The sequence below is a fragment of the Malaclemys terrapin genome, chromosome 10, assembly GCF_027887155.1.
Source record: "Malaclemys terrapin pileata isolate rMalTer1 chromosome 10, rMalTer1.hap1, whole genome shotgun sequence".
Taxonomy (NCBI): domain Eukaryota; kingdom Metazoa; phylum Chordata; order Testudines; family Emydidae; genus Malaclemys; species Malaclemys terrapin.
The window spans coordinates 56,808,794-56,821,175 of NC_071514.1; the positions used below are offsets into that span (position 1 = coordinate 56,808,794).

The 12,382-nt window shown below is 44.9% G+C and overlaps 1 protein-coding gene and 1 long non-coding RNA gene across 11 annotated transcripts in view; one reads left to right on the forward strand and one right to left on the reverse strand.

The window, feature by feature from the left end:
• Positions 1–12,382, reverse strand: part of GSG1L (GSG1 like) — a 169,782-nt gene that overhangs the window by 109,724 nt on the left and 47,676 nt on the right. The gene's annotated exons all lie outside the window — the stretch shown is intronic.
• Positions 1–12,382, forward strand: part of LOC128844489 (uncharacterized) — a 57,595-nt gene that overhangs the window by 43,767 nt on the left and 1,446 nt on the right. Inside the window, exon 4 of the long non-coding RNA XR_008446478.1 lies at positions 6,780–6,833. This is a non-coding gene — a long non-coding RNA (uncharacterized LOC128844489). The remainder of the gene's footprint in view (positions 1–6,779; positions 6,834–12,382) is intronic.

The window sequence follows — 12,382 nt, forward strand, 5'->3', positions numbered from 1 at the left end:
GATGAGGGCAGGAATATGTAGCGCTGTCTCCGGCCATTTAAATGGGGCAGAGAAACGCTTGAGGGAAAGCAAACGTGGCAGTGAAGGGGGCTGGCCTTGTGGGTGAAGGCTTTGGTTTGGGACACAGGCACCTAGTCTCAATTTTCAGCTGAGCTCTGCTAATGACTCTATGTGATCCTAAGCAAGTCATTGAATCCCTGTGTCTGAGTTCTCCAGCTGTAAAATAGACGTGATATAATAATTAATAATCCCCACCATAGCTGGGTGCTGCTGGGAATAAAGTTTGGGAAGTGCCAGGGACTGGATGTGAAAATGGACAGATAAAAGGGCTTGATGTGCCTCGAGGGTAAGTGCTGAGCTGTTCTGAAACAGAAAGATTTAGTTAGGAGAGGTCAGAGAAGCTCCAGGGCTCACGCTCTCCTAAGAATGTGAATGGCGGAAGCAGCAGGCACTGACTGTTCAGAGAGAGAGTTGGTAGGGCGCTAGAACTGTGCAGTTAGTGCCCACTATGTGTGTATTTGAGTTGGACAGCTGTGTACAATTGCCTTGTCCCACTACATAGCACAAACTGGAGTTCATTGTGGCGATGGGTGAGAGAGAGGGAACGGCTTGCTGTCCTGCACTGTGGTATCTTCTTGGTTTTCATATGCATGGCCCCTCGGGGATGGGCTGTGTGAGGTAGAGTCTAGGCTCAAAGGCCACAATTCAAATTCCCATTCTTCGCAACATCTCCAACATCTGAGTGGTACTTATGTCACTCTTTTCCATCTGAAGATGCACATTTCTTTGGAAAGGATGGCCATTCTCCAATCAGTCCCAGTATGAAGCAGAAACACTGGAAAACTACCATTCTTGGATGGATGGATTTGAAAAGAAACACCCTTTATACCTTTTCTGGAGCACCATTGCAGGATGGTGGGGGTGATCACCATGCCTACATTAGTGGCACAGCATCAGACAACTCCAGCGAGACTTTTACTGACTCAGTGCTGTGTTGGCAACTTGATTCAAGCATCAGTTGACTGTCAGGTCTTTCTACTGCATGGATCCATGAGAGCAAAATGCACTGGTACCGGCCATCACACACTAGTTTAATTTCCTAGTGCAGTGGAATTAATGAGAAATATAACATGAACATCATATCTTGAAGGTGACATTGGAGATGCAGAGGCAGTAGTGCTTAAAAAGTGCATTAAAAAGTTAAGTGACATGAGTCTGAATTGGAAGCACTCTAAAAGAAGGGGGGTCACAGGCGCCTGAACAATGGCCCTGCCCCCCAAGCACCCGCCTTCATGCTGTCTCTTTCCCCGAGGCCCGGCTCCTGCGCCACGTCTTCCCCCACCCCACTATGACCCCATCCCCACTAGCTCCTCTCCACTCCCTATCCCATGTCGCTTGCCCTTATGGCTTGTAAAAAGTGGGAGGGCCATGGCCCCTTGCCCCCCCTTGTTCTGGCACCCTGCTGGCAAAAAGAACATAAGTGCAGCAAAACCTACTGGTACCAATGTCTTTGGTAGGTATAAAAGGCCAAAGGTTGGGAAAACCAATGAGAAAGCACTGGTAAGGATTAAAAATGGAGTGAATACCATGGTACTCTCTCTGTCCTGACCATTTTTGCCTTTAATATGTTCTTTCCAAATTTCTAGGCAAAGCTGCATTTAGAAAAGTCCATTCTAAGAAGCAGGTGGATGGGTACCAATTGCAGTAAGGCAATCCCTCTGAATGCGGTTATGCAGTTGGGGGAGGCGAGGAAGACTATGTGCAGGGCACCTTTTCTAGCCTCCTCCCCATGTGGGGTGAGCAGAGCAGGTCCTAAAAAGGGCAGCTCAGTCAGTCACAGCTGCTGAGTTGCACTCCTGCCTCTGTCCAAATGCAAAAACGACCGTCTAACAGCTGCCATCTGAGTGCTGGACTTGGACATATGTGCATGAGTTCTTTTAGCGTGGAGACGCCAGTGGCCACATGGTGCTTGACAGGATGAAGCTCTTAATCCAACGGCAAGGGAACCAAGAAGATTGGAGAACGCCATCCTGCTGCAACCTTCGTCCACCTCCACAGCCGTTGAGAGAAATCACTGCTGTTGAGGACTTGGGGTGGGGTGGGGTGGATTGCTGTTCGTCTGGAACCTCACCTTTGACCTTGCTTCCTTGGGTGACCCTACAGGGAGTGCAAGAGTCCCGATAGCATCGCTCTCGGAATCATGGGAACACTCAAACTGCTCCACCATCTCAAGGTTATGATCCATTGGGGCAGGTTAGGATAACATAGGTATACTGAATTATGATATTGGAAATATAAAGATGAATTGCTAAATGGTAATAAGGGCTTTGTTACTTTAATAGTTTATAGTTATGGATAGTGAATAAGTTTGAATGAGGTAACACTTATGCCACGGCCTTGACTTGGGTGGTGTTTTGCCAATTTTTTTCTCACATGGACTGGCTTAGATAATGCTTACTGCTGACAGCGATGTTTTGTTATGCTGCAAATTTTAGATAAATATAAAGCTAACTTTCCTTTTGTGTGTTTCTTATACTAGTTAAAAATCCCTTTACTGGGAAAGCCCAAGAACAAAAAGATGTGAAAACATAAGGATGTGCAAATAGTGAAAACAGCAAATGTTGTGTAAACTGAAGCTTGTCCATGCAGGTTGTACGGGCTACATAAGAGAGTGCTTAATGCTGATTGGAAAAAAGTTAAAGATTTTGTAATGTAGAAATTTATAAGAAGACAAGAGAAGGGGGGGGCCAAGTTGGAGAAATACCAGACCAGAAACTGAAGGAATGAGACTGAAGGACCAGACCAGGGATCAGAGGCTGCGACAATCATCATGAAGTATAGAAGAGCTTCCCAGAACCCCAGTGCTGAGTAACTTGGGCTCCTGCCTCTTCCATCTTATCTGTTTATTGTCTGGCATAAATACAAGTTCAGAAAGTGGCAATTCTATCTGAAAATTTTATAAATAGCCTAAATTGGGTGGACTTGTGACTCAGTTTCCCACCTTATACTCCCAACACTTATACTGATAGATTCAAGAAGTTTCATCTATTTAGCTTAACAAAGAGAAGGTTAAGGGGTGACTTCGTTACAGTCTGTAAGCACCTACATGGCAAACAAATATTTGATAATGGGTTCGTCAATCTAGCAGAGAAAGGTGTAACATCACTCAGTGGATGGAAGTTGAAACTAAACAAATTCAGACTGGAAATAAGGTGTAAATTTTTACGTGAGACTAATTAGCCACTGGGACAACTTACCAAGGGCCATCATGAATTCTCCATCACCGACAATTTTAAATCAAGAGTGTCTGTTTTTCTAAAAGATCTGCTCTAGGCATTATTTTGGGGCAGTTCTCTGGCCTGTGTTATACAGGAAGTCAGACTAGATGACCACAACGGTCCCTTCTGGCCTTGGAACCTATGGATCTATGACTCTAGGTGTATATGAGCAGAGGAATCGCACCCTGGCTCATAGTGTAGATGTAGCCTATAAGGCATGTTTTCAAATTCTTAAACATTCTCACGGCTCTTCTTTGAACCCTCTCCAATTAATCTGCATTCTTGCTGAATTGTGGATGCCAGAGCTGAACCAAGTATTCCAGTAGTGGTCACAGTAGTGCCAAATACAGAAGTAATATAACCTACCTACATTCATGGATCCAATTAGCCCTTTTCAATATAGCATCACACTGGTAGCTCTTGTTCCGCTGATTACCCACCATGACCCTGCCCCCCCCCCACACATCTTTTTCACTGCTTCCCAGGATAGTCCACGTTCTTTGTTCTTAGATATCTAACTTTACATTTGGCCATATTAAAATGCATATTGTTTGTTTGCACCCAGCTTACTAAGTGATCCAGATTGCTCTGTATCAGTGACTTGCCCTCTTCATTATTTACCACTCCCCCAATCTTTGGGTCTTCTGCAAACGTTACCAGTGATAATCTTAGGTTTTCTTCCAGGTCACTGATAAAAATACTAAATAGCTTCTCTGGGCTTGCTAGTCCTTGTGACTCTGGTCTCGCTAGCCATCATTGTCCTGCTTCTTCATGTTTGCCCACTATATTGTTTAGTCTTTGGGATTTCCTCTGAGCTCACCAGCTCCTCCCACCCCCAAGCTCATTCAGTGCATTTTCTGTTGCCTGGATAGATAATGGGGAAGGAAAGAAACCATCATGCTTTCTGGAGTTGCTCACAACCATGAATGCCTGCCTCAGGACAGACTGTCAGAAAACAGGACAGACATTCCAGACTGGTGGTGTGGTTGATAATTAGATTTCACCAAGCCAGTAACAAATGTGAATTCCTGGATCACTATAACAGTCTTACCATGGAATCACAGACAGTCCCCTTGGAGTCTCCAATCTATCTTACCATCCAGACAAACTGGACTTCGTAATAAAAGGTCACTTACACCAAAAATCACCACATCAGGTTCTCCCAGTCCCAAGAGACCAGTCACATAACCCAGATCAATTAGTACTCCAGATCTTACAGCAAAGGCAGTGCTGGCATTGGCAGCCAATTCTATAGTAAACTAACTAAAGGTTCATTAGCTAAGAAAAGGAAATCAGAGTTATTGAGGGGCTAAAGCAGGTAAAATATATGAACAGGTGAGTAACAGTCTATAATTCCAAATAGTAGCAGAGATGTAGTAATCTGCCAGTTTCCCAAAAGTCTCTCAGGGCTACCCAGAATAACTCTGGGGATCTCCATATTCTTGTTCAGTTGTTCTGCCCTGTTAGAATCCAAACAGTCCGAAGATAAAGGATCTTTCCCTGAATCAATACTTATAGCTTCTTCTCACCGAAGACAAGCTGACAGTGTCACTACCCATGTGGGCTTTTCCTTTGATGGCAGAGAGTGACGAATGCATTTTGAGTCTTTGACCTCCGATCATCACACACAATGACCACTTGCTTTAAAATTAGCACTTTTCTGTTGAAGTTCTTCATTTGCATTTCACATGGCTTCTTTCTCATTTGACTGCTCATTTGATGGGTTATTTAGTTGTGAGGTATACACAACGTAAGTATTTGCGACTACATTATAATGGAATGCAGATACATGAAAACAATGCAAGTAACATCTCACTTGTTTTCATGAAGATTAAACACCAAAAACACTCTTATACATTTACCAATTACTTTGAGCTATACTAATACACAAGTGAATTGACCTGGAGCTTCAGCATGAGCTGGCACCTGGTCTGCCAGCGTCCCAGCTCATCTGATTTTGACAGTCCTTCGGTATGGGTGGGATGGTAGGGATAGGAAGGGAATGATTCGCATGCCTGGGTTCACAATTTCAGAGCAAACATTCTCAAAGATATAAAGTAAAACGTACCTATTTTCTTACAGCATGGAATACCGACATTACAAGTGAGATTAATGCATGCAGCAATTTGCAAGCATTTCATAGAGTCGAAATACATGCTTATAAGATTAATACCTATTTTGAGCAAAACTAACACACAGGTGAACTGGTCTGGTCTCTAGCTATGAGTTTGTCAGTTCTTAGCTAATGCCTGGGACCTGGGCGAGAGCTGGCATCTGGCCTGCCAGCGTCACAGTAACTATACAAGTGTATTAAGTTTGAGGAGGAGGAGTTGGGATGCTTTGTGTCTCCTTTGTGAAAAGGCATTAAGCCCCATTCAGGCTTAAAATAAGGGCATGATGGCCAAGTGAGCACGCCTGCTTTCTCGTTCAATTTCACCATTCAGATAGTTTTAGTGCTCTTTTTTTGCTTGTATGTTTTAGGCTCCCAGATTGGAATTGTGTGCCACAAATACTTGGTGTGATCAATAAGAAATGCTGAAAGAAATAAACATTGAGCATACCGTCGTGGCTGGCACAGTTTTCCAGCTCTGCACTCCCAGCACTGAGCATTCAGCCCATCTGTTGGGTAGTGTAATCTGATTATGTCAGACCATCTGCCTGATCACTTTGTGCTTCTGTGTAGAAAGCTGGGATGAGAGAAATAGATCAAGAAGCTGTGAGAGACTTCCTCACAAATTCTTCATGTTGCCTGGGGTGCTGGCAGACCAGGTGCCAGCTCATGGCAAAGCTGAACACTAATAAACACATACCTGGAATTAATCTGCCTCACTTGTGTGTTAGCATTGTTAAAATAGTAGTATTAGAATCATAAAAATGTGTTTAGTTTTTTTGATTGTTGTAGTTAGATTAATGCAGGCAGCAACTTACAAATATTCAATAAGTTGCTGCCTGCATTAATCTAATAACATCTGTATCCCATCTTGTAAAGTAATATTAGAGGGTTGTATTGTAAGCCTCTGTGACTGTGTAAATCATCAGGTAGGGGCTAGCCATTAACTAGTGTAAAGTGCTGATTTCCAATAGGTGTTACGTCCTGTCCAACAGGCAAGGTCCATCAACACCAGATTGACTATTGTGGAACATGAAATAGGACAAAAGATATTTGCTGTTTTGCTCTCTTTCTCTCCCCCCAACCCCCCGTGAAGATCCCATCAGCTGAGTTTGCAGCTCAGAACATATGGCAAGAGGGGGTTAAAAACCCCAAACAAAAGGAACTAGGGCTCTCTCTGCTGCTTGGACTCCAGTGGGCGAGGTTTTTCTAAGCATTGACAAGAGATCCCCAGCTGCTTAGCATAGGTAGCCCTAAAGGACAGCTAGAGTTTACAGATTATAGAAGCTTTTAATTCCTTTTGAAATTTAAGATTGTAACTCATTTGTGTACTTATGTTCACCTGCATTAACGTTGTAAATAATTTCCTTTCCTATGATTTATTATTATAGGATTGACTACAGGGGTTGTCTTTGGTGTGAGATCTGAGGTGCAATTGACCTGGGGTAAGTGACTGGTCCTTTGGGACAGGAAGTAACCTGAATATTGCTGTGGTGCTTGGTGTAAGGGACCATCTATCACATAGGTAGGCTCACCTGGGTGGCAAAATAGATTGGAGTACCCAAGGGGACTGTGTGAGACTCCAGGTATAGTGCCTGACTGTTTACATTTGATTAATTGGTTGGTGAACTCTAAACAGAAGTCACAGCCAATGTGGGGTTTGTGCCGTGATTCTGAACAGTCTGCCCTGCGCTTGGTACCCATGCTCCTGAGCCACTGCAGGGCAGTGTTACTCTGCCAAAACCCAGCAGAGGCACCTACAATGCTGAAATGTCATTAGACACTCAGCAGAAGGGATAGGGAGGATCATCCAGCCAAGTGGCTGTGGCTACCAGACTCTGGGTACATCTACACGTTGAGCTGGAGGTGTACATTCCAGCTCAAGGAAACATATTCTCACTAGCTCTGGTCAAGCTAGTGCACTAAAAATAGAGCAGAGCCCTCTTGGCACAAGCGGTGGGAGGGGCTAGCTGCCCGTAGTCTGTGCTTACCATTTTGGATAGGTACCTACTTGAGACCTCCGCTGCATCAGAGCTAGCATGGGTATGTGTCCTGGAGATGGAACTCACACCTTCAGCTCAAAGTGTAGATGTACCCTCTGAGACTGCATGTGGTGAGTTTAATGCCCAGGCACAGTTTGGATCATGGAAAGAATGCTGGTTATTTTGGTTTCATTTGTCTTTAATCTTGGATGTATTTCTTTATTTTCTTGAGATGAGGGGAGCTCTGTGCCAAAGGAACTAAGAGTGTGGGCTGGAGTCAGAAGGGAGGGTTTCCATTGTCTACTGTAGTACAGTTGATTCCTCACTATTTAACCAAACGAGAGGAAGGTTGGTTTTATGATTATGCCATTGGACTGGGATCAGGAGTCAATTCTATGTGTGACTTTGGGCAAATCACTTGATACCCTTGTGCCTCTTTGTAAAATGGAGGTAATAATACTTCCCTTCTTTGCAGCATTGGGAGAGAAACTAATTAATGTTCGTGTGGCACCTAGATATGGGGTGATGAGTGCAGTGGAAAACCCATACAGTAATATCTAAAATAAGAATATTCCCCATACTTTTGTATGGAAAATGCATTAAATCTCATATCCAAAACAGAGTTTCCCTACTCTATCCCCAAACACGTCAGAGTTAATACAAGCCATAAGTGACATACAACATGAGCTGCCAGTATGATGCTGCGGCCAAGAGCTAATGCGATCCTGGGGTGCATAAACAGGGGAATCTCTAGTAGCAGGGGCGGCTCCAGGCACCAGCGCACCAAGTGCGTGCCTGGGGCGGCAAGACACGGGGGGCGGCCTGCCAGTCGCCGTGAAGGCAGCAGTCAGGCTGCCTTCGGCAGCATTCCTACGGGAGGTCCGCTGGTCCCGCGGTTTCGGCGGCAATTCGGCGGAGGGTACGCCAAAGGTGTGGGACCGGCAGACCTCCGCAGGCATGCCACCGAATCCGCATTACCAGTGGACCTCCCGCAGGCATGCCGCCGAAAGCTGCCTGACTGCCGTACTTGGGGCGGCAAAATACATAGAGCCGCCCCTGTCTAGTAGGAGCAAAAAGATTATTTTACCTCTAGATTTGGCCCTAATGTGACTGTTGCCAAAACACTGTGTCCAATTTTGGTGTCCCCAATTCAAGAAGGATGTTGATAAAATGGAGGCGGTTCAGAGAAGAGCCATGAGAATGGTTAAAGGATTAGAAAACAGTGGGAGACTGAAGGCATTCAATCTATTTATTTTAACAACGAGAAGGTTAAAGGGGTGACTTGATTATCTACATGGGGGAACAAATATTTAACAGTAGGCTCTTCAATCTAGCAGAGAAAGGTAACACTATCCAATGGCTGGAAGTTGAAGCTTGCCAAATTCAGACAGGAAATAAAGACGCAAATTTTTAATGGTGAGAGTAATTAACAATTGAAAGAACTTACTCAGGGTTATGGTGGATTCTCCATCACTGACAATTTTAAAATCTAGATTGGATGTTTTTCTAAAAGATCTGCTCTAGGAATTATTATGGGAGTTCATGACCTGTTATACAGGAAGTCACAATGGTGCCTTCTGGTCCTGGAATCTATGGATCAATGAATATATGTATCCTATTATTCACAAAAAGCTATACTAAAAGAAAGTTGTTTGTAAAGTCCATCACTCAGCCATCCAGCAATATTAGATATAAAGTGTTCTGTGGAACCTTAATTCTGCCCCTTGTACTATACATTATAACCAATCAATTCGTAACATTTCATAGGAAGTCTGTGATGGAGTCAGGAATGGAACCCAGTTCTCTTGGGTCCTTATGGAATGCTGTGTCCACAAGAGAACAGGGAACATTTTCTAAAGTTCCTAAGTCACTTTGAAGCCTTACTCCCAATGATTTTCACTGGACTTAGGCTACTTGGTGCCCTAGGCACTTTTGAAAACTTTACCTAACATCTTTCTTCACGGACAGATCTTTGCTTTGAAGCTAATCTTCTATTTTCTATGAATACACATGTAAACTAGTTTCAGTGGTAGCCGTGTTAGTCTGTATCAGCAAAAAAAACGAGGAGTCCTTGTGGCACTTTAGAGACTAACAAATTTATTTGGGCATAAGTTTTTGTGGGCTAGAACCAGGGCTGCCCAGAGTGGGGGGCAAGTGGGGCAATTTGCCCCAGGCCCCCATGAGAATATAGTATTCTATAATATTGCAACCTTTTTTTATGGAAGGGGCCCCCGAAATTGCTTTGCCCCAGGCCCCCTGAATCCTCTGGGTGGCCCTGGCTAGAACCCACTTCATCAGATGTATGAAGTAAAAGATACAGGAGCAGGCATAAATACATGAAAGGATGTGGGTTGCTTTACCAAGTGTGAAGTCAGTCTAACGAGATAAATCAATTAACAGCAGGCTACCAAGGGAGGAGAAATAACTTTTGAAGTGGTAAGAGAGTGGCCGATTACAGACAGTTGACAAGAAGCTGTGAGTAACAGCAGAGGGAAATTAGTATTGGGGAAATTAAGTTTAGGTTTTGTAATGACCCAACCACTCCCAGTCTTTATTCAGGCCTAATCTGATGGTATCTAGTTTGCAAATTAATTCCAGTTCTGCAGCTTCACACTGGAGTCTGTTTTTGAAGTTTTTTGTTGAAGAATTGCCACTTTGAGGTCTGTTATTGAGTGACCAGAGAGATTGAAGTTTTCTCCTACTGGTTTTTGAATGTTATGATTCCTGATGTCAGATTTGTGTCCATTTATTCTTTTACGTAGAGACAGTTTGGCCAATGTACGTGGCAGAGGGGGCATTGCTGGCACATAATGGCATATATCACATTGGTAGATGTGCAGATGAATGAGCCCCGGATGGTGTGGCTGATGTGATTAGGTCTTATGATGGTGTCCCTTGAATACATATGTGGATAGAGTTGGCACCGGGATTTGTAGCAGGGTTTGGTTCCTGGGCTGGTGTTTTTTTGTGTGGTGTGTAGTTGCTGGTGAGTATTTGCTTCAGGTTAGGGGGTTGTTTGTAAGCAAGGACTGGCTTGTCTCCCAAGATGTGTGAGAGTGAGGGATCGTCCTTCAGGATAGGTTGTAGATCCTTGATGATGTGCTGGAGAGGTTTTAGTTGGGAGCTGTAGGTGATGGCTAGTGGCGTTCTGTTACTTTCTTTGTTAGGCCTGTCTTGTAGTAGGTGACTTCTCGGTACCCTTCTGGCTCTGTCATTACATTCATTCACATAAGGCAATTAACCGGCACTTCATTATAACATAGATAGTTAAGCTGAAGGCAATCTAGATAATATTATTAGTTTCCTGCAGTATCTTACATCTTTGATCTTAATGTTAACTGGACACAGCCACATATATAATTAAGGCAATTAAGACATAAAAGGGGATTAGCATCTACAAGCTAATCTGGTTACATTGTTAAACTTCTAACAAGATATAGGTAAACACAGACAATTACTCTTGAAATTATTCCTACAAACGAATGAGTTGATGATTGCTAGTCTAGTACATCTCTTTGAAATGTACATACAAATAGATGATCTTGATTAAAAATTGTAATGCCTTCTGTTAGGTTGTTATGGGTCATACATAGGGTGGCCTGTCTGTCAGTGTCTCAGAATTGTATCCATGCAGTTAGTAATTGCATAATTGCACTGTGTCTTTAGGGGTATGTCTACACTTGTGAGGGTACACAGTTCCACGTGTGTTGTTGTGCCATAAACCCCCTACTATCCACATCTGAATCCCTGAAGCACGTTCCTGAAGGACAGTCTAGTGCACGAAAGCTAGCATGCATGATGTGTGTGGGTGTGTACTCCGCTTTGCTGTGGCATGGCCCCGTACCTGTTCTACAGTGCAACGTGGAAGGGAGCAAGGCACATGTACTAGGTCACGGGTATCAATAGTCCTCTAGGGCCATACTCACGGTGCATTGATCCCTTTGCTGCCTGGCCCTTACTCAAAGGTAGAAAGGTCCTTGATCTCCTGTTGCCAGAGGTACTAGCGACCTGCACTGAGCACCTGTCATAGATGCAGGAACTAGGGGTGCAGAGGGTGCTGGGGCTCTGTACCTAGCCTTGCATGTTGGGTCCCGGCCCTGTGCCTATGCCCCTGCTACTCCCAGCCCTGCACCCCTGCTGTGGCCTCGGCCTCAGCCCCCTTACCTCTGTCTGGGTGCCCCCCTCCCGGAGACATGGCCCTGCTCCTGGCCCCAGCTCTGCAGGGTGTGCGTGGGCAGGGGTAAGGGGTCTGGGTTTCAGCTCCCCCACTATTAAATGTGTTCCAGCACCACTGTCACTTTCAGTTCTCCCATGAACTGTACTACTCAGCACCTGCGATCATGGAGCATGTTCCAAGAGCTGCTGCCTGGTCTCTGGAGCCCACTCGTGTGCTGATCAGTGTGTGGGCAGAATACACCCTCCTCCATGACTTCCTCTTTACTGGCAGGAACTTTCTCCTGTCTCGGGAGATTTTACAGATTCTGGAGGAGGTGGCATGAACCAGACTTCGTCCCAGAGATGGGAGTGCATGAAGCATCTCCTGCTCAGGTACCAGAGGGTTAAGGACTGAAACAATTGCTCTGGGAAGGGACCTAGCACATGCCCTTGTAGATGAGCTGGATTGTACGCTCTCCAGAACTGCAAGCAGTGAGCCTGAATTCAGTCACAATCCCCTCCTCAACCAGCCTCCTCATGCGACAGGATGCCAATGAGGGGCAGGGCAAGGCGACATCAAGGACCATGGAGGGAGACTCCAAGGAAGTCCCAGAAGACCTGGAGGAAGAGGAGCATGTTACTGTGCACCTCTACCTGGCAGACCTGGTGAGGAATTATTTAGGAGGGCCCAAGCTATGGCAAGAAAAGGAATCTCAGGCTGGCAAGTTATAATACACCCTCATGCTCCCTGGATCTATCCCCTCTTGTGCCAGGAATACATGCCTGGAAGCTAGCCCCGTCACCATATCCCCTCCCCAGGCTTCACCCCAACATTGTCCCTGAGCAAGACACAGCTG